This window comes from Pituophis catenifer, unplaced genomic scaffold (genome assembly GCF_029215685.1).
Source record: "Pituophis catenifer annectens isolate HBS135680 unplaced genomic scaffold, rPitCat1.0.hap2 SCAF_1, whole genome shotgun sequence".
Classification (NCBI taxonomy): Eukaryota; Metazoa; Chordata; class Lepidosauria; order Squamata; family Colubridae; genus Pituophis; species Pituophis catenifer.
Genome location: NW_027256881.1, coordinates 295,927,586 through 295,954,444, shown reverse-complemented (window position 1 = coordinate 295,954,444; position 26,859 = coordinate 295,927,586). Strand labels below are relative to the sequence as shown.

At 38.7% G+C, this 26,859-nt stretch overlaps 1 protein-coding gene across 1 annotated transcript in view; it reads right to left on the bottom strand.

The window, feature by feature from the left end:
* The window catches only part of MIPOL1 (mirror-image polydactyly 1), a 174,426-nt gene extending 154,374 nt beyond the window's left edge, over positions 1-20,052 (bottom strand). The window contains exon 1 of the mRNA XM_070931390.1: positions 19,971-20,052. The gene's annotated coding sequence lies outside the window, so the exon portion shown is untranslated. The remainder of the gene's footprint in view (positions 1-19,970) is intronic.
* Between the last annotated feature and the right edge of the window lie 6,807 nt (positions 20,053-26,859).

The following is a 26,859-nucleotide window of genomic DNA, read 5'->3' as shown; positions in this document are numbered from 1 at the left end:
GGTTAACCATCACTGGTATAGGACCTCAGATTTATGCCTTCTCAGTGGCCCTCTTTTGGGAATAATCTGCCCCCCCAACAGTGGTTGCCCCTAACCATGTAGGTCTTTAGAAACACAGTCAAGACCTGGGTCTTGCCCAGAGGTGGGATTCACTTACCTTCCCTACTGGTTCACAAATGTGAGCGCATACCTCCTATGTGCATGCTCACGGGCTTCCACACATGCTCAGTGCTAGCACATTACATCCGGGCGGGTGGCCGGAGCTTCCCATAGTCGCCACTACCAGTTTGCCCGAACAGGACAGAACCAGTTGAATCCCACCTCTGGTCTTTCCTCAGTCCTTTTGGTCCTATTTTAATGTAGTAATTATTTTATGCTAATTACCAATTATTATAAAAAGCAATTATTTAATTGTTTTTTAATGTATTATGTTGCTTTATATTTGTACAGTTTTTGTACCTGACTTTTTCTTGACTTGGGCAGTCATATAAATGCTAAAAAACAAACAAACAAACAAACAAATAAAGAAACAAACACATACTGGTGGCTAAATTAATGGATTTAATTTCTATCTTTGCATCTTATTCTGAGTATAAACTTAAATTGGATTTTTCTACCAAAGATGAATAAAACGGCAATGAAATAAGAGTAGAGTAAGGCATATTAGGAAAAAGCATTCTAGTGACATTAACCAGCAAGACGGTTCCCTGGATTATGGGAAATTGTTCAGTGAAAAATTCTGTTTGTGGTTGTTGTTGAAGTAAGCAGGAATTAGAGAAAATCAGCTAATTATAGGCTTAGGTACCAATTCAGGAAAACTGGTCAATTTCTATAAATGGAATAGAATGATGCTGTTTTTGCATCAGCACCATTTCTTTCAACAAAAGCCACAGTCAGATCTATCACAGGAGAAATGAATAGGACATGCATAATCATTCTCCCTGTTATATTTTCAGTGATTCGTATAAATCAACAATTTGTTGAAATTCATGGCAAAACAACTCTAGAAAAGTGAAAATTAGCTGTCAAAATTAATTATTTTACTATGCTCAGTAGCATAGTAGTTATAACATTTGGTAGATATGCAGGATACCCCAGTTTAAAACTCAGCAGCAATATTTTAATTATCTATTTCTTTACCTGCAATAGTCATTCTACTGCTTTTTTTTTTTTTTACAAGTTCACTGGTGCATCATTTCATTGCTTTACCTGACATTTGATCTGGAAAAAGAAAAGCTCTAGCATTTCAATGGTGCAGTGGTGGATTTATTAAAAAAACAAAAAAACAGAAGAGCAGAAAAGTGTATAACTCAATGAAAGAAAGAAAATATTTTTTTAAAAAAATCTGGTGGTTTTCCAACTAGTGACACTTGGCACATCAAGCACCAGTTAAAACAAATATGCTACTGGAATATAATTGGCAACAGTAGGTGCAGATGAACAGATTTGAGAGCTGCAGGGAGTGACTACCAATCCAGGTGAGGAGGCATCCTGCCAGAGGATTTAAGGGACAGATGTTTGCCTATAAGAAAAGCACAGCAGTCAAACTACACAGTGACACCCGAGCTTCCAAAAGTCAGAAAACACCAATTTTAGCATGGAGCAGGAAAACATAGGAAGAAATCACATTCACTGTGGGCTAGTAGAGGACAATGACATCCATTCTGCCCTCCAGAAACAGTTGGTGCCCCCTAGTTAGGATACAGTACAGCAATTTGAGAAGGTACTCATGCCCTACAACTTCAAGAATACCAACATAAGAACAAGTTGATTCTTAAGATACAGTATTATTAATAGCACAAATGGAAAAATAAGATAGAGAAACGGAAAAAGTATTCAGCAGTGTGTCCAGCCTTGGCAACCTTTAAGACCTGTGGACTTCAACTCCCAAAATACCCCAGCCAACTGGCTGAGGAATTCTGGGAGTTGAAGTCCATCGGTCTTAAAGTTGCCTAGGTTGGATGTCCCTGATCTAAGGCCAATGTTTAACATTCTCTGAACTTGTGGGTTGGTTTCCGAATGTTTCCTTACCACGCTAGGTAACATCTTCAGGGAAGTTTAGGGGATGATAAATATCTATCTACTGCAGGGGTGTCAAACTCAAGGCCCGCAGGCCAGATCTGACCTGCAGGGTGCTTAAATCTGACCCGTGGGGCTGGCCTGGAAATAGTAAAGATTTGGGTTTCCTCTATAGATTGTGTTTATATAAATTGTGTTTTATTTTTAATGTGCAAGATACAATGGAAATAGCTAAGGCAACTGATAAGAAAGCCAAGACTGCAAAATCCACCCCCTATTTTCCTAATGTTAAGTCAGAAACCAGGATCTTTGAAATTATCCTGAAACGTTTTGCCTAAGGCCAAACTAAACTAAATCACTTAATCTAAGAGGCAACTGCATATAAAAGCATAGCTACCTTATAGAATGGTTTCCCCAGGAAACAAACAGTTTGTTTTCTTAACACTCATATTTGTGCCAAGTTTTGATGTCATGACAAAGTCCTTCACAAAAGGATTTGCATTTCCCCAGATTTTTTTTTAAAGCTGGCAAATCAAAAGGTCAATCATGAAATCAACAAAAGTTCAATGAATGAATCTATAAAAGACAGCACGAGAAATTCCTATTACATTAAGAATAAAAATAAAAATAAAAGGTAGGTAATTTATCACTCCTTTAAAACAAATATTCCATATTTCAATGATGCGAATACCATCTCCATCTCTAATTTATAAGGCTTAGGCACAGGATCTCATAAAAAAATGATAATTGTTAGATTTTTTTTTCTTCATATTCCTCTCGGTTCTGAATGCTATTTCATTATCTCAACAGCCCACAAAAAACTTCAACTTTCTTTTATTATTGTTGTTGTTGTCAGGTGCATTTCCATTCTTGGTTTCTCCTTGTCCAAAACTCATATTACAGAATGACTTGACTTTATTTGCGTAGTGTTGGCTTGCATACCAGCAGCTTCTTTTCATGGAGGCAGGTAATGTGATCATTATCACAAATTCCTTTTTCCCCATGTAAGATGACTACCTCTCAGATTGTACAGGCTGCTACTGAGAAGTATTCAAAAACAACGGCAAAATATTAAAGTTGGCTATCAGCTTTGGCATGTCCCAGACATAATGTTAAATTTTCATTAGCAGATAGGTAGCTTCATTGAAAGGACTTGCAATTTCCTTTGAATATCCTGGTTCCATACTTCTGACAAGCAAAGTCAATAAGGAAGCCAGCTTCACTGTGTTACTAATTTAACAACTGTAGTAATTCACTTAACAGCTGTGGTAAGAAAAAGGGCAAAACTCACTTAACAACTGTCTTACTTAGCAACAGAGATTTTGTGCTCAATTGCAGTCATGAGGACTATCTATATTAAATTTCTTCACTTCACTAGTTGAAACCTACCCTAGTTGAAGTTAAATTCCTAGCCTAGCCAAATCTAATGTATAAACAATCATAATATATGATCAATAATATGTGCTACCTTGCAGATTTACAGCTGGAGGCAATCAGAATTTATTTTGTGAAAATATTTAAATGTAAGAATACATTAAAATAGAAAAGACATTTTAATATTGTCAATTTTTAAAATTACATTAATTGTACACTTTTAAAAATGAATTAAAGCTTACTACTGTATATTAGCTATTTTAATAGGGCCATAGGGCCTTTTAAAAGCTTAAATTAAAAGGAAATTTGATTTTATATTTTAAACTAAGTTGGTTTTCCAAATAAAATCAGTAAGTAAGTCATCTAATTGAATTGGATCCAAAAGAATTGTTTTGGGCTATTTACATACTTCACACATAGACATTAATACTTTTTTGATCAATGAATTTATACACCTATATTAAAAGATCAAAATACGTGTCTGAACAGAATTAGAAGGTAAATCCCTCCATATTGACTTAATAATGAGTATAGCAGCACCCCCCAGCCTTTTGTGCATCAGGGACCAGTTCTGGGAAGAGGTTTTCCCACGGACTGGAGGGGCCATGGTTTTCCATGCTGCCTGCATCCCGTGGATGGGGCTTCACTTGTTTGCGCAGCCTGGTTTCTGGCATGCTGCAGACCAGTGCTGGTCCACTGACCCGGGGTTGGGGACCCCTGGTGTATAGGATCTTGCCAGATTTTTCCATCCTTTTTATTTTGTACATTATTATTGTATATGGGTATGTTTGATGAAAGCCAATCTGGTCAAGCAGTTAAAGTACCAGGTTAGAAATCAGAAACCAGTTTTAGTCCCACTGTAGGGATGAAAATTGGCTGGCTGACTTGGCCAATCATTTTTTCTCTCCAGCCCACTATATCAGGCTCAGGTGACAACCAGTCATTCAGTTCCTGTTGCAACCAAAAGACTAGCAAGAAAAAAAATCAATGATGTTTCAGACAGCTCATAGTGTTTGTTTGTTTTTTTTAAAAGCACAAATATTTAGAAAGAATTTAAGAGGGCTGGAATTATAGGTAGTCCTTAATTTACTAAAGGTAAAGGTTCCCCTCGCACATATGTGCTAGTCGTTCCCGACTCTAGGGGCAGTGCTAATCTCGGTTTCAAAGCCAAAGAGCCAGCGCTGTCCGAAGACATCTCCGTGGTCATGTGGCCGGCATGACTAAATGCCAAAGGTGCACGGAACACTGTTGCCTTCCCACCAAAGGTGGTCCCTATTTTTCAACTTGCATTTTTTACATGCTATCGAACTGCTAGGTTGGCAGAAGCTGGGACAAGTAACGGGAGCTCACCCCATTACGTGGCATTAGGGATTCGAACTACTGAACTGCCGACCTTTCGATTGAAAAGCTCAACATCTTAGCCACTGAGCCACCACATCCCCTCCTTAACTTACTATAGGTAGTCAAAAATACAATAGTACTGTACTATAGGTAGTTAAAAAGTTAGATTAGAAATATCTTTCTGGTTTCAGTGAAAGCTATGGAGAGCGCGAACACTGAGAACATCTATATCAAAAATCTCAACCAACTGCAGGATGAGCAGACATTGATGTAAAAGGTAAGGCATCTCACAACTGTGCCTGCATCTTTCAATTCTCCATTTGAAGTTTAGGAAAAGGGTTTTATTTCAGTGATGGTGAATGTGTGTTGCATTGCAGATGTTTCCAGTTTTAGCTTTTAGACAAACCCAAATATAATTTTTCTAAATACAAATACCTTCCTCCATCAGAATGATCAGTGCAGGCTGGAAACTTCTTTCTGCATATATTTGCTTTCAGCATTCAAAGGACAATGGGTTGAATAAGAGCTCATCCTCACTACTTAGAAGACTCCTCCAAAAAGAGGCTAAAGACACATGAAACACAGGCACACCATAGAAGACATAATTTCTGTTTCTGATGCATGAAAGAATTCCAGTTGGGTGGCAATATTTGGATATTGAGGTTAATCAATGGACTTCTTTGCAGCCCTTGACATTTAGAGGCATATGAGAAGGAAAGGCAAATGCACAAAGGTGTGTGGTAGTCTATTCATACCTGCTGAAAGACAAATAAAAATGGCTGAAAGACTAGATGAGCCATCTTTTCACTATCAACTTAATGGGAAACCTTAAGATTCCAGTAGTAATTGAAAGGACAAGCAAACCCTAAACTATTAAGATGTAGTATTACCAAGGAAAAAATAGCACCAAAAAAAAGGTCAAGTATCAAGGAGGAGAATTATCATGGCTTTCTCAGAATAGAAATATTAATAACAATGATTCTTCAAGTACATTTCTCTAACATGACTGCTCGCCCAAAGTCTATACCTGTTATAAAATTTCACACAAGAAAGTAGAATACTTGCCACTGAATGCAAAATATCTTTTTCAGCATATGAAACAGATAAACGGGACAGGAGAGAGGAGAATAGAGTCACAATTCTATTATTTAGTAACCTTCAGAGATGATAGTATCACTTCAAATCCCTAAAAACAGGCTAGAGACAAATATTAGCCTTATCAGAACAGCAAAGGAATGGATCAAATTACATTTCAAGGAGAAAACTGTATTTTAATTAGTACTCTGTGGTGCCTTTACACAGCAGTCACCTTCAATGCAGCTAGGGAGTATCAGACATTTCCACAATCATTTTTACTTTTTAACCACACAATCTAGAAAAGAAAATCTTTCCTGATGGGATCTAGTGTAATAAGAATCAGGGACATTGCTTGTCTTGACCTCATCTCAGAACTCACTGAATATACTTCCAGTGACTATAACTGACCTTGGAAAAACTTCCAAACAAATAGCAATATTCAAATCTTGAAGCCTAAGAAAATGTGAAATATACTAGATTGCCAAGTCGAAGGAATCATAAACTGGAAACTTTGAATCACCCAAATTTTCTGAGTAACTAGGCTGGAAGGGAGCAGCTTTTGCCATAGCTTGTAAACTTCTAGGTATTACACAAAGAGCAGAATGGACCAATAATTAAGGACAAGATAAACAGATCAAAAATAAAAATGGTGGGTTTTTTTGCAATCTAGTGATATGGACAATGAAAGTTTCTAAGAATAGGAATAGAAAACTGTGTTTTGTTCAGGCTGTCCATAAATAAACTGAATTTTATATTCTTATGGTCCCCCTCCAGGTAGAAAGCTTTCATGGATCATTGTCCCTCTGCAAAATAAGATAACGAGGGACCACATTTGTTTCTGTTCCATATATATATATATATAGACCAGGGGTCCCCAACCTCTGGTACCGGTCCATGGCTTGTTAGGAACTGGGCTGTGTCAGTTGCAGACAAGCAAGCGAAGTTTCATCTGTGTATGCAAGAGGCCTAGGTTGCATGTGAAATGATCCCCCTCCCCCTGGGTCTGTGGAAAAATTGTCTTCTACAAAACCAGTCCTTGGTGCTAGGAAGGCTGGGGACCACTGCTTAAGAGAATCTAAGGCAAATTTTTCAACATGCATTACAGAAGTTGTATTAAACAAGATGCAAATTAGGGCAACATTTGGGCTTGGGGACCACAGAAGATCATAGAAAGGATGCAACACTGCAAAAATATGTTGGCCAATTTTAATGGCAGAAATAGATGTAGGATGCAAATTGTTCCCTTCTCCTAACCCCAGCAGCCTGAAATGTCACCACCATCAAATTGATTCAGGTGTTCTGAAAGACAACAGATGAAGTGATGTGGGGGTTCCCCCATTATACAGAGTTTGGGTATTTTATTTACTTTGGACAGAATTTGTGCTTCTTTCCTCTTTCTTTTCACACCTAACATTATTCAAACAAAGCAAATCAACAGCTTCAATATCAGTATTTATATTACCAGGACTTATTATACAGTCGAGAACAGGGGTGTCAAGCTCGCGTTGTCACGGCGTCATTACATGACGTATTGGGACTTCCCCCCCTTCACTAAACCCAGAGGGGGCGGGGCCAGCACATGACGCATCTGGCCTGCGGGCCGCGAGTTTGACAGCCCTAGTCTAGAATAAAGCTTTTTTGTTCTCAAATATGGAAATACATTTAATAGATTCACTATATCAATCTCTTGGGTAATGTTTAAGTAGATATATATAAATAGGACATCATATAACACAGACAAGACTAATTTTATGTTCACCTTGCTTAGTGCACAAGGCTTTAAAATTATTTTTTCATTTCTTGAACTATATCTTAGAATGAGTTGCATTAATACCAAACTATACTGACCATTTTCATCCACCAATTATTTATAAACAGTTTTCCACATTCAGACCTTGACATCCATGCTTAAATCATGGTTGTCTGATTGATATGGAGAGTGCCAAGCTCTTATTTAATCAATACATAAAGCAATTACATTATAATATAATGTTTTCTCTCTGTAATCAGCCTGGGTGTATGCTCTAAATGTTTAAATCCAATTCAAAATTAATAACGTTTATAATTTATTTTTTGAGTTTTGAACCTAAGGATTCAACCTCACATTGCTGATTTTTAGCAAAGCACGTAGCCCCGCTTGGAATTTCGATTAAAGGAATATGCTAATTAACAAATATATTTTCCAAGTTTCCCATTTTTTTTTCAAACAAAACATTAAGAAAGACTTTGTTGCAATGTAAAGAAAAATTAACGCTTGATTTAGAATTGTTCCCTATTATGCATAGGTTTCGTTGCATACCTATGCTATGAAGGGGTTGATCGGTAAGCGTAGATGGTTGCAGATGGGCCAATGTGCGCACCTTCCAAACCCCAACGGTGCATTGTGCAGAAGTGTGCATGCTGCATGCTGATTGGTTGATCCAATTTCCTGTACTATCTATGCTGTTTGAGTGCCCTCAAAGCAGAATAGTACATTTGCAGAAATTTAAATGCAACACTTATGCAACCATCCATCCCTGAATGACAGACGCATACGTTCCCTGATGTGCAGTGATGGAAAAGTCTACTTCAGGCTTTAGGAGCAATTCATTATGTGGCATGCCAGTGATCCAATATTTCCAATAGTTTGGAAATAAGGCAGCACAACACAATATTTTGTTGATTTTTAACTGCTGCTCAGCATTTTTTTTAAAAAATAGCTAATTTATATTTTATATTATATGATACAATTATTCCTGTACATAACCTAATAACTTTTTGAATTATACAATATAAAAAGGTTTGAAATACATAGATTCTTGGCATAGATTATGGTAATTATGGTAAGCTACTAGTCAAATTTGCACAGTCTGAATCTTTTATTTTCATAATTATGCTTAAAAAGAGAAAAAGAGAATGATATACCAATTGGTATATCATTTTGCAGGAAATTTTGCAGGGCAGTCCTCCAAATATAGATTATACCTCTCATATTTATGTATTACTTTACTAATACCACTCAATTTAACAATGATTCTTTGCATACAAAAATCAAAAATAAAACTATAGCACAATAAGTCAGGGGTGGGTTCTACTTACCTTTACTACTGGTTTGCAACGGGAGCAAACTGGTAGTAAAGAGAACAGAAAACAGAAAAAGAAAGATGAAAAAACCTATAAACCCCTCACGCAGGGAGTCTATACTCCATCTGAGCTCACAACCTGATTAAAAAAAGAGGTGTTCAAGGCACATTTATAGAAACATGCTATTGGGGATATTTGAAACTCTAGGGCAGTGATGGCTAATCTTTTTGCCATTGCGTGCCAAAAGCGGGGGGAGCACGGAGGGGGTCGCATGCATACCCACACCCATAATTCAATGTGCCCCGCCTCCCCCGTGCATGCGCGCGACCCCACATGTTCCCCTCACTTTTGGCACGTGATGGCCTGGTGGGCCTGGTAGGCCCATTTTTCACCCTCTCCAGGCTCCAGAGGCTTTCTAGAAGCCTGGGGAGGGCGAAAACGACCTTGCCCACCCCCCCGGAGGCCAGAAACAGCCCGTTGCCTGACTTCTGGTGTGCCAGGAAGACCGAAAATCAGATGGCAGGTGCATGCATGTGCACTGGAGCTGAGCTAGGGCAACGCTCACATGCCCACAGATATGGCTCCACGTGCCACCTATGGCATGCATTCCATAGGTTCACCATCCTGGCTCTAGGGGAATTTTGTTCCACAACGTACCTTCTACATCCCATTCAGATGACAATACTTAATGGATGGGGCCCAGAGTTTATGCCAAATTTTATTGGACAGACAGATACAAAGGGAGAGAAATAGTCCCTCAAATATCTAGGCCTTATGCTATGTAGGTCTTTGTAGGGGAAAACCAATACCTTGAACTGCATCTATCAGCCTGCTGGTAATTTGGGAAGATCACATAGCAAAGATATGAGGCACACCATTACATGCCCATAACTACTGATGCTGCTGTATTTTTGCAGCCCAACCACTTCTGTACATGAAGACATGATGGTTAGGAGAAAATGAGAGTTTGTAGTTTAATGACTCTGAAAGGCCCAAGTTGGTTAAGACTGCCAGTATAACAACTGTACCATATCAATGACCCATAACTGATTTCATGCTCTGGGGAAAAATATTTTTGAGGTGTAGTCACTGATATCTATCCACATCCATAGATGCTTAACTGAAGGAACTCTAAACATGTCTTTAACTGAAGAAACTCTGAAAATGAATAGGCAGATAAACAGGTGGTGTAATTCTACCCTCGATGGCAACATTATGAAGTTCTTGGTGGTTTGACAAGGCAAAGTGCAAGCCTGAATTAAACTGTTAGGCTTGAAGAAATAAAATGAAGATGATGACAGATAGGTTACTGAACATGACCAGATGCCATTGGTTTCAAATAGGATCTCTACAAGGATGCGCTAAAAGCAATTTTTCTATTACCCTCAATCCATTAAAGCTTTCATCAGTAAAATTTTATCAGAGCTTATTCCTTAGAAGGCTATTTTCAACTGTTGCCATTTAAATATAATAAAAAGAGGCACCATAATCTCTCAATAGAGGCAAAATATCAGATCCGTTGGAGAGAAAATACTGTGTTACCCAAAAGGAAGGAAATCTCTAAATTAAGATGATCCTCCCACTCCAAAAACAAATATGGTCATAAAAAAGAAATGCATTTGAAAATCTGATGCAATGCACACTTAATATTTGGCCCAATGCCTGAAAGATAAGAAAAGTGGGCAAAGATAAGAAAAGTGGGCATTGCATCAGATTTTCAAGTACATTTCTTTTTTTATTCTTCTCAATCAATCTCCAGTTGAAAATATCTTGGAGATTCCATCTCCCCCCCCCCCAAATGTGGCTTTTATCACACTTGATTGTATATATGTATGCGTATTTATTTCCCAAAAACCACACAAAGGCCAATTGCTTGAAAAATAAAGATACCCAGTTTATTAAATTAATTAAATTAAATTAAATTAAATAGGTCTTTATCTTAATTGTGTCTAACCATTACTTCTGAACACAGACATTGACAAGATGGAGTAAGAAAAAAGCTGTTTCCTGAAGGGAAGAAAACACTAAGATAGAGAGAACAAAATTGGTGATGAGCGGAAGAAACAAATGAATGCAGGAAGACTATTTAGGTGTCCAACTCAAGGCCCACAGGCTATATGTGGCCCTAGACACCCAATAATGCAGCCCCACAAGATTGTAAACTTTTAACATTATTATATGATTTATATATATTAACGATGTTATATATTTTATATGCGGACTAAGGCAATTCCTTCTCACTCAATGCAGCCCAAGCAAGCCAAAAGGTTTCCATGGTTTAGAAATTCCATTAAAAGTTAAGTAAACCAGGTAAACACCCTTTCTCAAATTGTTAAACTTCAAACTGAGCCTTGAGGAAAATCAGGTTTTTCTATGGAAAGACCATATAATTCAGCAACATGCATGCAAAAAGTTTTCATTGTAATGCTGCGAGGGTTATCTTGCCTTTTTTGACCCTGCTTGTGGATACCACCATAAATAATCTCAGCATTGTTTTTCTACAGCAGTTTCGCCAAAAGGAAGACCTAAACCCCAAACTTTAGTTATAGTGTAACTAAGCAGCAACAGCATTGCTACATATGTTGACTTAGTTCTTAGTGCCAGAGAATTCAACAGGACTTACAGTAGGTATATAAACAAAGCAAAACATTTTTAAAAAAAGTATATTTTGGGAGAGACACATCAACTCTAAAGGCTCTCAGGGAAAGTTGATAGTATTTATGATCCTTAAGCAAAACGTTCTATGTTGTGAAAAGTGTCCATTCATATGCTCCCCAGATACTGGCATGGCTCATATTTCCAGTGGTTCTAGTCTGAAATATCCATTTAAAGAACCTCCTAGACAAGGTCTGGTTGGCATGAGTTGTACAGGTTTTGGACATAATATGTGATCAACCACTCAATCTTCCGATTTCAATTAGTGGTGCTATTTTAATTTCTAAATGATACAATTTATCGAGCAGCACATCCATAGCAGGATGGACATGGTAGAAAGCCCTGCTAAATAACATTAATTCTTGCCATTTGTGAAATATGTATTATTTCAGACATATAAACACATCTCTGTTTAATTTATAATAGTACCATAAATATATGAATCAGCTTCTCAACCTTATATATCTCAAATTCCAAAAGCTTAACTGGAAAAAGCTGATCTGAAATACAGTACTTTCATAGTCATCACAAAACATTTGGATGAACTTAATATTAAAAAATGTATTATGGCTAGAGTTAAGGAAGTTTGCAAACCACTGAAATTCAACAAAAAACAAAACAGATGTTACAAATATTAAATAGTATCTTTCCTGTTCAAACATGTTCAAAAACACAACTGAAAAAGAAAAGAAACCAAGAATCAAAAAAAGAAATGGAAAATAGATGTATAAGCTATGTAAACTGAATATGAATTTTCAAAGTAACATTAGATTAGTACTAATGTTCTATAAAAATGTTCCTATATTGATTGAGCATTTTAAAATCCTTACTACAATGCCGAATTCTGGGCATCAAACAATTTTGGAAAACAGTGGACAATAAAGCTAACAGCCTTCACACTCTGAAGTCTCTAATTGATGCCAATTTTATGTCTTGCTACATCTCATGCCATTCCAACCAACAGAAAGGAATGGTTCTACGTCCAGTAAGAGAGATGCAGATAAATTATATCCTGAAAGGGAAATTGCCCTCACATAGTGATTTCTACTTAATAATATTTGGCAGCATGTCATCAAATACATTAAGTTCAACTATTTACCTTCTGAGGAAAATTTGCACTGAAGAAAAATACCTTAGACTACAATTTTGATTTCATTATAACCTTGTCATGAATGAAAAAGGGGTAGAATATTGGGGTAACTTCATTTAATTAATAAACTAATTTCTGCCTGTAGATTGGAAACAGAGGGAGTAGAAGAAACAGAAGCAGGAATTTACAACCTCTTATAAGCTTATAGAAACAAAAACATGAAACATCCATCTATTGAGATTGACAACTCATTTGCTGCCAGAGTAAAGTTTTAATACTTTTCTGTCATAAGAGTGGGAAAGAAACAGGAAGAGCCCTATCCTCTAAGGACAGCAGCCCCAGGAGGTGAAGGTGCTCATTTTTCATCTTCATGCATTGGTACAGTTAGCAGCCCTTTTGCATTTTTTTTAAAAAAATCAATTCTAAAAACCTGCCTTTAAAACTGTTGTGCAATACCACAAAGTTCAAATGCAAAAGAAAATCCATATGGCTAATCTTTGCAAGCCAGTAATATCCAACTAAGAAGCTCAAATTTATTTTATCCATCAAAGACAAGCAAAACAAGGAAAAGGTACTATTTCAATAGAATTCTGAGTTGTTTTGTTCAATCACTTTGACAAATGTCAAAACATTACCTTTGCCTGCCTTGTGCTTAACATTGTTCCTTAAAGCTTGAATGTGTTCGTTTATACTTGCATAAATATCAGCAAAAGAGTTCTGCAGATTCCTGTTCTGTATGCCGCACAATGACATCACTCAACCAAATCCATAACCTTTGAAAATAAACTTTACACATTTCTTTTGGGATATCAGGTATAGCTCAGGAGGATAATTACATTACAATGCTGCTAGTCAAATCCAGGTCACCTACTTTTTGTGTGACATGCAAATTACATAAGTGTCAGGTCAAAGATACTTTCTTTGGAATGATTTAGAGTTTCTTTACTAGCCTCCCTTAAAAAGCAGTCATTAAAGCTGTATTACATTTGGGCCATTTCGTGATGCTTAATGTAATAGGTTTATCATACACAGAAACAAATATTCGGGCAGAAATCCAAGGGTAAGTTTTTCTGAGAACTACTGTACCTGCCTTTCAGGAAACACTTCTGGCCCTATTCATTCCAAGAAATGTTGAAATCCACTGAAGCAGACTTTAAGGGCAGGCAGGGGGGAAAAAACCCAAAAAAACCAGAGCAGTTCTTCTCAATCTCAGCACCTTTTCTGGGAGTTGAAGTCCACACATCTTAAAACTTTCTGAGATTGAGAAACACTGTAGCAGAGTGTTTTATCGTATTCCACCAATGTTCAGAGTATCTACCAAATGAAAATAAAAATTCCCCAAAGCAGGACTAATTGCGTATGTCCAAAAAATACACTGATCCTATGTTTTCAAGTGAAAGTGCAAGAAGTGAAAGTGTAAGAAATGCAACCAAATTGTAAACACACACACACACACACACAGAGAGGGAATGCCGCACACAACTCTTCCATTTTTATCAGCCAGGTTATACTGGGACTAGCTGATGATGATGAATTTGCGATTTATGTTCTCTACTTAATTCATGTGCAAAAACAAGATATACTGTCAATTTATGCATGTTTCTCCACACCATTTGGGACTGCATGTACTGAATTGCTTTGCAAAATAGGACTTTTCCTGTTGATGCTGTAGCTTTTTTTGTTTCCCTGCAGGAAGATACAGTTGCTTCTTTGTTTACAGTAACTATTCAACCAATAATAAACATATGAATATTCTCAAATAAATAAGTTTTGACATTATCTTTACATTCTGATCATGATTTTTTTCCCCTCTAAAAGTTTGTCTCAAAACCAAACCATAGTTATGTGATCGGAAAACAGGACTACTACAGTACATACAAACTGTTAGCAGATCACTCCCTCTAGTGGTATGTAATATTAATTTGGAGACAAACTGATCCTCTACTTTTCTTATTTGTTGTAAACCCTCCACTCATTATTATTTAAAGAAAACTCAAAGATTAATAGACAATTAATGTAACTTATTTTGTTTGTATCATTCATATTTTCAGAACAAGAGACAAATCATATTCAGATCACAGCGTTTGTTTAATAATATATTATTGCCCCTTGATTAATTTGTTTCTTTAGTTCATTCACCCTTGGATAGAAAGATACTACTGTACTTAATAGTTTTTTCTTGCTAATTCTGCAAGTGTAAGCACCAAAGGATTTCTCAGTAATCTGTTCTAATAAACATTGCTCTTGCTTTTCATCATCATTTCTGGCACATGATACTTTTTGATGTTTAACAGAAAAACAAGAAAGTAATTTTTAAGGAGAAAAAACTTACACAAGAAAACTACTAGGACTAGCTGCTGCTATACTACTTTAAAATAATTCTAATTTACTATAATCATAATACCTCTACCCAAATATTTGATAAGCCTCTTTTCAGACTTTTGTCTCAAACATGGACAGAGAGACTTTGGAGAATATTTCAATTCCTACTGAGCTATAGATGGATGCAAAATAATGTTGGTATAATGGCATTAAAAAAAAAGAAATTATTTTAGAGGTAGAACCAGGAATTATTAATGCACATTTATTAATATTAATTGTATGCACTCTGTTTTTTTGGTTGAACACAATATTCAAGGTGGTAATAAAATTAAAAATAAAAACAATAAAATGCAGGTTAAAAGTCAATGCCTTACTAAAAGAGATGTATTTGAGCTGGTTTTCTAAAAATAAAGTAACTCTTGAAATGTAACCTTTGAGAAAGTATATTCTGTTTAGACTGGGAATAAAGTTTTCTCCTGAATAATATCTATAAAATCATATATTTTCTCCAAGAATGTCTTTGCATTTGTATTTTTCATAAGCGACAATGTATATATGTATATCCAGCTTGCATGCATTCTCTTTCTCTCATGCAAAGACATTCTTGGAGAAAAAGTATTTTATAGATATTATGCAGGAGTCCCTGCATTTATTCAATCATAAAATTTAGAATGCTTTAAAAGATGTGTAAACTAAGGAATTATTTCTAAAGAATAATCTTATTTTTAAAACAGTTAACAATATTTTAAAACAAAACTAGAATTCAGTGTATGGGACGTAGCTGATTCAATTCTATGTTTATGTTCTTTTCTATTTATTTTTTATCCTGTCTTTCTCTTCAATTTCTTCATATCCCAGGAATATTCCCAAGTCTGTTTTAGAAAGCTGCATCAATGGAATGATAGTGAATACAATCCAATAGGTATCTGCTCTATAACCAGCAAAGTCAATTGACATAATGTGATTCCCAAAAAATAAATATAAAATAAACAAGCAGAGAGCAGGAAATAATGAACAAAAAGCACCTTATTTTATTTATTTTAGTATGGAAATTTATATAGCCATCCAACTCGTTCATAGTAACTGCAGGCAGCTTACAAAGATAAAACCCTAGAAGAAACACACACACACACGCAACAACAACAACAACAACAACAACCAATTATTCATTGCCAGGGAAAAAAAACCCAGGCCAGCAGCATATTGCAGACAATCTCCCTTCTTCTGGTAATTGGTTGGGCTGGTTAGACTGGTTTTGTTTTGTTTTGTTGCCAGTAAGCAATGAATGCAATGTACCTTCATAACATTTGAGTATATCAGTGATATCACTACCCAAACCTCACTTCACAGCATCACAATAATAAGCATCCAAAAAAAGAGCCTGCACAACCTTCATGGTCTCTCATCTACTGAACATCAGAATTTCTATTTGTAGAAACAACATTGGTGCACCCAGAACATTTTGGATTCATGACAATATTTGCTAGAATACTGTAGAGCAGGGGCGTCAAACTCACGTCGTCATCACGTGACATATCAGCACTTTTCCCTTCGCTAAAACGGGGGTGTCAGGGTTCCAACGGATGCCCTAATTAAATCATGAGCCTCAAGCTTGGCTTGCGAGTTGATGGGGTGGGCGTGGCCAGTGCATGAAGCATCCAGGCTTGACACCCCTGCTCTAGAGTCATGCTGTTAGGAATCTAACCTTGCTGCTCCCCCCAATAATTTTTTCTTCTCTCCCGGTTTCTTTCTACCAAAAATAGGGACTTGGGATTCAATCTATCTAAATCATTGTCAGGATCATTACTTACAGATCATTAAGATTTGTAAAGGTAGCAGTGGCTCTCTTTCAGTGTTGGCCAATGATTTATTGATTTTTTTCCAATGAACAGATTATCTGATATTGTTGAAGGAGTTAAAAACATTTGCCCTTTTAGTTTTTTTAATTGAAAGATTATATTTGTTTGCCTTCCACAATTCTGGACCTAATATCTATTATGGAGACCACAGGCAAATATACAATGTAAATGTTTCTCATACAGCCATTTTATATACTTCTGCTCAGATAGAGAGGTAGCATCAGTCATCAATGTATTGTTATATTACCTATTGTACCACCTATGATGTCTGGCACTTATAAGCAGGGGTGAAATCTATTTACCTTCTCAGCCGGTTCGGAAGTGCGCGCGCCGTGTATCTGAGGCTACCACCAAACCAAACAGTGATGCAGTTTGTTAAAACACTCTCAATCATGCCTCTGTAAAAAATGGCCAGGACAGAAGGAGAAAGATGTGCTTTCTTCATTTCTTCCTGAATGATTAAGGGGTGGATAGATGATCCTAACAAGTTCTGTACAAACTGATTTAGTGGGAACACAAACTTTATTCTAACAATACATGTTCCCTCAAAGGCTTCAGGGAACCTGTGATTTCAATCTCTCTTTTTGTGATATGTTAACAAGAAAAAAAAAAATTTTTTTTTGAAAGGGCTCAGCCTTCTGTTTTGTTCTTCTCTTCTACTGAAATACTACAGTTACCCTGAGTTAAAAGAAGACAAAACATTTACATCTAGAGAAATGTGTAGAAGATTGTATTCTTAGAGGCTAATTGGATCAAAATAACTTCTATCATCTGGAAGAGTGCTAGGGTCTATTTACAGACACAAATATTATTTTAAAAAATGATTAAAATTACAGATCCTTGTAATTCCAGGAAAACAATATCTTAGTACATGCTAATTGCCACCCTCTGTAAGGACATTCTACATAGTGATTTGCTGCCAAATGTCAAAACATCTACATTTAGATTCATCAGCCTCCAGGATGACAAATATATCAGTGAAGAAGAATATTTAGCCCATTTTTTAAATACACTTGGCGACTTTAAGATGCATGGACTTCAACTCCCAGAATTCCCTAGTCAGTACTGGCTTATAAATGTGCTGGCTGGGGAATTCTGGGAATTGAAGCCTGCACATCTTAAATGTTGTCAGGTTTTTAAAAAAAACAGTAATCTGGATCAAATCTAATTTATAGGGTTATTTTTTCAACATAAAAATTAAGTTTAACATGACTTCTTCCCCTGGCTGCTGCTGAGAACTGTTGAGATGATACAGAGGTATTTGAATTTATAACATCCTGAAATGGCCCTCTGCTGCAACAGATAATGAAAACAGCCAACAGAATAATAAATGCTGCCAAATCAAAATGGTCAAAGTGGAATTCATCATCTCGAGACTACAATATGTTCCGTAGACATGCAATCCCCAACCTTTCTGACTCCATGGACTGGTAGCAGCAGCAATGGTGAGGGGGAAGGGATGGTTTCATACACACAACCTAGCTCCTGTGCATGAGCAAATGAAGCTTCGCACGCTTGCCTGCTACTTTCATGGTTCCCAACAGGCTGCGGACCAATACCGGTCTGTGCCCCAGGAGTTGGAGACCCTTGCTATAAACCTAGCCCAATAGTACTGGACAAAAACCAAATACACACTATTTGTATACGCAAAGTTATCTAAGAAAATCACATTCTGTTGAAATGTGAAGCTGGGAAAAGGGCAATTTTCAATGTAAGACAATGCAGGAACAGGGATACAGATAGTCCTTGACTTACAACCATTCGGTTAGTGGCCATTCAAAGTTACAGTGGCATTGAAAAAAGTGACTTACGACCGCTTTTCACACTTACTACTGTTGCAGCATCCCCATGGTTACCTGATCAAAATTCAGGTGCAACTGGCATTTATTTATGACAGTTGCGGCGTCCAGAGGTCAAAGGTGAGTTTCAGCAGGTTCTGACCAGTTCTGGAGAATCGGTAGCAGAAATTTTGAGTGGTTCGGAGAATCGGTAGTAAAAATTCTAACTGGCCACGCCCCCATCTATTCTCTGCCTCCCAAGTCCCAGCTGATCGGGAGGAAATGGGGATTTTGCAGTATCCTTCCCCTGGAGTGGGGTAGGAATGGAGATTTTACAGTATCCTTCCCCTGCCATGCCCACCAAGCCATCCCACGCCCACCAAGCCACACCCACAGAACCGGTAGTAAAAATTTTTCAAACCCACCACTGCCAGAGGTCATATGATCACTATTTGTAAACTTCCCCGTCATCCAACAAGGAAAGTTAACAGGGAAGCCAGATTCACTTAACAACTGCATAATTCACTTAGCAACTGTAACAATTCACTTAACAACTGTGTCCAAAAAAAAATAAAATCATAAAATGGGGCAAGATACATTTCACTGCTTTTAGCAGCAGAAATGAATTCTGGGCTCAATTGTGGCCAAGTGGAGGACTACCTCTATGTGCTTATGCAATTTTTTTAAAATCATGCAGTCAAGCTCCTATCACAACCGCAGAAAAAGAACGGTCTTCTTCTTCCACTTGAGCTCCTGAAGGGAGAGGGAGAAATAACATTTTAGCAAATCTATCAGCTGGGCTTTGAGCGCCGCACTGCAATTCCCGTCATTCCTCCCTTCGCCAGCAGGGAATGCTGGGATTGAACGATTGAACTGGAATGACCAAGTTGAGGGTGCGTGCGCTAAAGCAGGGGTCTCCACCTTGGCAACTTTAAGACTTGTGGACTTCAACTCCCAGTTCCTCCAAAGCTGGCTGAGGAACTCTGGGAGTTGAAGTCCACAAGTCTTAAAGTTGCCAAGGTTGGAGACCCCCTGTACTATAGTAACTTAAATTGCCGCCACCGCATGCTTTTGACACCCCCCCTCCCTTAATGTCATCTCAGAAGACAGTCTTCAAGGGAGGGTAGGAGATTAAAAGGAAATATGCGAAATATGAACGAGAAGCACCTATTTGCAAACCCGCCTTTTATTAGCCACGGTGCTTGTTGTGGTCCTTCTCCTCCTCCAAAGTACCCGCCCCGTTATGCTCTGCAAAGGGCATCACATTTCCCCCCGAAGAAGCGCGAGGCGTTGCCCCGGGAGCAAAAAAAAAAAGCCCGGCGACGTTCCAAACACCAGGCGCGTTGACGCAGCCGCGTCCAGAGGGCTCGGTTTGTTTTTGTTTTTTTTTACCTGTGTTGGGTTTTCGCCCGGAACTTCGGCCCAAGCGCGCAAAAAGGAGAAAGGCGGGAGAGGGTTCCCTTTTCTCTCTGCCGGCTCAATGCAGCCGACTCATAATCGATAAGATTCCCTCAAAGCCATCGACTTCCGGAGTCGTTGAGCCTTTTAATTTCTTTCCACCCAACTTAGGGCGGAAATGAGATCTTTGCCGGGAAGGGAAAGCGGGCTGGAGAAATAAAGCGTCGCCTTCTTTCCCTTCTCTTTTTTTTTTTTTCTAAATGTGAACGGCATATTTTAGCCGTTCTTGTTCAGTCCAGAAACCTTCCCCAATTGTACAATGGTACGTGGTTTGTGTTTCCAGAAAAGGTTCTTAGGTAAAGTAAGAGAAAAGGAATGAGATGTGGAGATCTTTTCCTCTCCACCTTCTGAGTGGCTTCTTTCTATTCTCAAAGAATCTTTTCCCACACTTGTTGCACCTATATTTTACAATTTTTTTTATATTGCAGTTGTTAAGCAAATCAATGCAGTTCTTAAGTGAACGTTAAGCGAACCTGCTTTGTGTCATTGACTGTGTATCTTGGAAGCTTGCTCCGCCTGGGAAACTCTGATAAATTCTGAAGATTATACGTTTTTTTACTCACTTGCTATTTTACATCCTAGCAACCCAATATTGGAACCCCTGGAAAACGCGCAACGTTAGTCTTGTGTCACTCCTGAGACTGGAACAGTCTATCGGTACTTTCCGTTCTTCCTTGCTTGTCTTTTACTGATCCAGCGTGTTAACTTTATTCCCTGCGGATAATATGCTAATATTGTTTACCAAACTAGCCGTGCTCAGTCGCTGATGGATTTCCAGGGTTAAGGTGAAGGGCGAAGAATGCATGCCGTTGTCTAATCAGCAACCAATTAACACCTTCAAAGCGTTGTCCCACAATAGACAATAGAAAGTTCGCTAGCCTTTTTGAATCGTGCTTTTAGCCAGAGTCTGGCTGTTTCGCACACTGCAGAGTATGGCAACCCCAGCCGACTGCGTGGGAATAGCAATGGCTTGACAGATTATTTAAGGTAGACTTTTTTCTTCATAAAATACATCCTGAGTTAATAAAGAGTTATTAACTTCCATCTGTCCTTTACTCTTAATTAAAATTTGGCTTTTCTCCGTCATAGTCAGTGGTCAGTTCTCATTTCTTTTGGTAGGAAAAACGAAAAAGAATTCGGTTTTCAACTCCAAATAGAACTACAGAATAAGAGTTGGAAGGGACTTTGTAGGTCATCTAGTCCAACCCCCTGCTCAAGCAGGAGACCCTGTACATTTCTGACAAGTGACTATCTAGTCTCTTCTGGAAAGTTTCTAGTGTTGAAGCACCCATAACTTCTGAAGCTGTTCCATTAGTTGATTGTTTTGTCAGAAAATTTGTCATCTCTCTCCTTGATCACTTTCCATCCATTGTTCTTTGTCTTGCCTTCTGGTGCTTTGGAAAACAGATTGCTCTAGTCCAGATTCTGAGCCTCTAATTTTCTGTCTGTGCTCATTTAGGTCCATAGAGAAGAGGGGATATATCAGCCAAGAGTCAGTCTTGAAAAGAAAAGCATGGGGCTTCTGCAGAGTGATTGACTTTAATGGGATGGATGAATTATGATGAAAGATTAACATGGAAGGAGGAATTTCTGTTCTATCAGTCCTAAAAGATGATTGGCCTGTAGAAGTTCTACTGCTGCAAATCTACTTAGCAGCTGGTTAAAGAACAGCATAGCTGTAAAAGGGAATATAGCCATGAGTCACATAAAACACTTAATTTGTGTGGCGTTTTCTACCACATAATTTTGTAATTGGAGTTTTATTGCATGGAAGTATTTGCTTAGTGGTTAGAAACACAACGCAAAGGCTTCTTCCTATTGATGCCCCAAATAACTTGCTTCTTGGAGCAAGTACTTTTGTACAGCTGTTCATAGAAGAAGTAATTGAAATACAACTGTAAGGTCCAATAATATGTTTAAGCTCATAAATGCCAAACAAGAAACTTACACAGATCTCTTCCTGATCATCTTGTGTTCACACCTGGCTATTTAGCCCCTTGGAGTGAAGGGAACTCAAGATACGTTCTTAGGCAGGAGGGGGAGAGATAAGGCTCTGATCAAAAGGTGGAACATATGTTTTGATGAATGCTAGATACTTTATAGACTCCAATAACAGTATATGTTTGTTCCAGGAAGCTAGTCAACTGAAACAGTTCAATGTCTCTGCATATGGAGTTTCTGAGAAAAGGGACTGGGGTGAGCCTATCATGCTTGAGTTTATTGGGGAATCCTGTGTTACTAGGGAAAGGTGGTGCTGCCAGATATCTAGGCCCTAAACCCTGAAACCTTTGAAAAATTACAATATCTTGAACTGATTTTGTCCCTGCCAGTAGGCTTACCAAAAAAGGACGGGCACCTTAAGATGGCAGGAACAAGGATTTGGGGGGTTGCTTTATGGTTTCTGACTTTTCCATTTTTTCTTCCTTATTTCAATTTATCATGTAATTCTAATATTGATTTATTTACATATATACACATAATAACAGTGTACACAATTTCATTTCTACAATCTGCATCTTTTCTCTTTCCTCTTATTATTGCATTTCCACTACTATATCTTCCTCATTTGCTCTTTCCTTGCCTTTTATCTCTCTCCTCTAACCATTCATACTTTATGGTTTCTGATTCATTCATCCTGAAGGCTGACACTCATTGCTTCCATGGCCTGTTTTTCTTGCTCTCTGGTGAAGAAACCAACATACTGGTTCTAAAGATGATGAACTAGATCCGTGATGTGCCATGTGCTAGAGGTGGCATGCATAGCCCTCTCTGTGGGCACATGCACCATCACCAGCTGCTCTTCTGGCTTCCGGAAATCCGAAGACCAGCTGGCCAGTGCGCATGTGAATGCAGGAACCCTGAAGACCAGCTGGTCTTCGGGTTTCCGGTGCTCCGGTGTGCGTGCACGTCCCAGTTTGGGCACTCAGTGCCAAAAAGTTTCCCATCACTGAACTAGATGATGGAATCTTTCCCCCCACTGGGGAACTTACACTTTGTCTTTCTACTGTATTTTATTCTTTCATGTGAATGCTGGTCTGCAGAGTTCAGTGCCAGACAGACCGGTTGTTTTACCTTCCAGAGAGGTATGCCTTGCATCTTTCAAATCTAGCCTTACATTAGGGAAAGGGAAACTCTCTTTTTGGGAGGGAGACATCTACAAGTGGAGCTCTCTGTGAATGCCTCAGGACGGTCTCTGCCCCAAGAAGCTGACACCCTACTTTTCAATGGCAGACTGCGGGTGGGGGGAGGTGAACAGGTAGAGGCAGGCAAGCTAGCTTGAGTTGAGATCATAGAACCTGGGATGTAATTTGGTAGGAAAAGGGCTCACTGCTGCTAGAGCAGTGGTTCTCAACCTTCCTAATGCCGCGACCCTTTAATACAGTTCCTCATGTTGTGGTGACCCCCAACCAGGGGTCGGTTCTAAATTTTTTTACTACCGGTTCTGTGGGCATGGCTTATTTTGTGGGCGTGGCTTGGAGGTCATGTGACTGGGTGGGCGTAGCTAGCTGGTCATGTGACCGGGTGGCCATGGCTATGCGTATAGGGACTACTCAGAGGGCTGAAAAACGTCATTTCTGACAGGTCCTCGGACTTTTGACTGGTCCTCACACTTATGACCATCCTCACATTTATGCCTGTGCAGCATTCTTAACAACCATGTCACTCATTTCACAACTGCTTCTCTTCAACATGGTGATAAGATAGGGCAAAAAACGTAAAATGTGAGGACAGTCGTAAATTCGAGGACCGGTCAAAAGTGCAAGGACCAGTCAAAAACAACTTTTTCAGCCCTCTGAGTAGTCCCTGTGCACAAAAGGACTACCCAGAGGGCTGAAAAAAGTGATTTCTGACAGGTCCTCGCACTTTTGACTGGTCTTCGCAGTTATGACTGGTCATCATTTATGCCCATTGTAGCATTCTTAACAACTGTGTCACTCATTTCACAACTGTTTCTCTTCACCATGGTGACAAGATAGGGCAAAAGCGTAAATTGTGAGGACAGTCGTAAGTTCGAGGACTGGTCAAAAGTGCGAGGACCAGTCAAAAATAACTTTTTCAGCCCTCTGAGTAGTCCATATGCATAAAAGGATACAGCAATAGAGGGGGATGAAGGAAGGGAAGGGAAATTAGAGTAGGAGTGAGGGTAAGAGAGGGAGGAAGAGAGGAGGAGAAGGAGAAAGGAAGAGGAAGTAGGGAGAAGAAGAAGAGGGGGAAAGAGAAAGTAAGAAGGAAAGAAAAGACAGAGGTGGTAGGTTTGAGGAGAAAGATTGCTGTACAATAAAAAAGATGAAAGGGAAGAAAGCCAATCCCAAACAAATATAAAGATATTAAGATAAAGAATGAATTGTTAAACTTTAAAGAATAAAAGAGAACAAATAGCAATAAATAGCAATAATTAGAAACACACATACAAACATACAACGTATTAATATAAATCAATTAGTTATATAACAATCTTTTTTGTATATTAATCAATATGAACATGAATATTCCAATTATTTCCATGCAATCCAATTTCTTACAAATCAATTAATTATATTTACCAATAATAATAAACCAAATAATTTCCCCCATATATTCCTCCAAACCACAACTTAACCATTTCTGCTTTCAACACAATATACAATTAATAGTATCTCAATTATTACAATTCCCTAGTTAAATAAGGCTTTTTTTCTTTTGTGTTTTAAAATCTTGAACCTCCTCTTTTGCCCTAAATTTCCCATTGTTTGCAGTTTTGCACCTATCTTTTTTGGTGAGGAAAAAGAAATCTCTCTGCCTCATTTTGTCATGTTGCAGCAAAGACCCTGCTTTACTTTCAATTTCGCTTTTTCAGCATAGCTAGGGGAAAAAAAATCTGCTCCAGGAATTTACCTCTTTGCAGGTAGCTAGCAACAGAGCCCTCTGCAAAACAGCTGAGAGCAAATCAGCTGAGAGTCCGGAGGCTGATCAAATCAAGTTATGGTAATTAACCTATGCTGAAGCTGAAAGGGGCTGTTTTTTCTATTTTTGCAGGCACCGGTCTATTCATTTGTTTTCTTTTAACACTGATCAGCTGTAGGGCGGCTCTTTGAAGCCCCGCGGCAAGAATTTAAAGTTTTTTTTCCCTCTAGCCATCAGCTGGGACTCCGGAGGCAGCAATAGATTGGGAGTGGGCAGGGTAAGCGAACGCCGATTCGGCAGAGGGTGAGGGTGAGTGAAGGCGTGGGGGGGGGGCGAGAGAGGGCTTTGGCGACCCCTGTGAAATGGCCGTTCGACCCCCAAAGGGGTCGCGACCCCCAGGTTGAGAACCACTGTGCTAGAGTGTTGGGGAAGAAGGCTGCAAAGTTTTAGTACATATAGTCCTTGACTTACAACCACAATTCAGCCTAAAATTTCTGTTGCTAAGTGAGACTATTGTTAAATGAATTTTGCCCCATTTTACAACCTTTCTTGCCAAGTTGAATCCCTGCAGCTGTTAAGTTAGTAACATGGTTAAGTGAATCTGGCTTTCCCATCAATTTTGCTTGTCAGAAGGCAAAAGGTGATCACATGTTGTTCCATGGAAAAAGTAATCTGTATCTATGAAAGGGCAACTGAAGGTGACTAAGGTATAAATGACCGTAATTCTCTGACACAATTTTCTCCAATTTTCTCCTTTAATTGCAAAAGCCACCCAGCATTGGGATCAGCTAGTTCAATGGTTTCCAATGGTTTCTAGGCTAGTGGGCACAACTGGAATTTTGAAAATGTGTTTGTGCTCTTTCTACCAAGTTTGATTTTTTTTCCTTGGTAGATGGACAGATTTCTGAACCACTTTTTATAATCTAAGAGATCAATGGAGGCTCAGAAACATTCTTGTAAATACTGTAAAGATGACTCGGAAGGCTGGCATTATGCATGCCATCAGCATCTATTCTTAAAAATATTTTTTAAAAAAAAAAAAAAACCATAAACAGGTACCTTGGGACCGGGAATTTGCTAAGCAGCAAGGTGTATGTAGTTCAGTGGGGTGAGAAAGTATTTGGTAACCTGTAGAAGTAAGATATTTACAGCAGCTACTGTTCCAAGCAATTTTAAAGGGTAAAGTTGATTTTGGGGAGATGTGAGGATTTTCATCACCAATTTAGTGGAAGCCTCCTTAACCAGCACCCTTATTTTTAAAACCACAATTTCCAAAATACCTATCCAACAATTATATGAGGAGTGGTGGGAACTGAATATTGGCACAAATGGGGTGTGTGTGTGTGGCACTAGATTAATTAAATTTTACTGACAGAGTTCACTTATCTAGATTTCCCCCTACCAAAACAAGAGAGCAGAAGCATTCCTCCATATCACCCCTTAAGTGGTACTTCCTCGGTTTCTCTTGAGATTTCTGGGGCGGGAAAAAAAAAAGGAAAAGCAATATAACGGGTCCGGACGGAAATGAGACACTTAATCGAGCAGCAGCCCGGCACTCTTGATCCGGGATGTGGGAAAGCGCTTCATTCCGCCTCTCCTTCGTTTCACAGGGCGGAAAGTTCAGCCACCGGGCTCGTGTTGGCACAATGCCCAGCAGTTCAGTATAAAGGTTACATAGGCCGCTGGAGGGCTTCGGAGCAAGGAAAAGCCGCGGGCGCATCTTGCCGTGAGTGCAGGAGGGCCCTCGGCTCCCTCCCAGTTCCTATTTCTTAACGCTCGCGCGTTAAAGGAGGCGCTCCTGGCTCGCCGGTTTTGGGAGTCACAGCCCCGCTAAACTGCTGCTCCTCCTTCCTCTTCCTCCTCCTCCAACCCCGGCGGCGCGGAGCGCTTTTCGCGCGGCTTTGCCTCCTTTTTCCTTCCACGCGACCATGACGGCGAA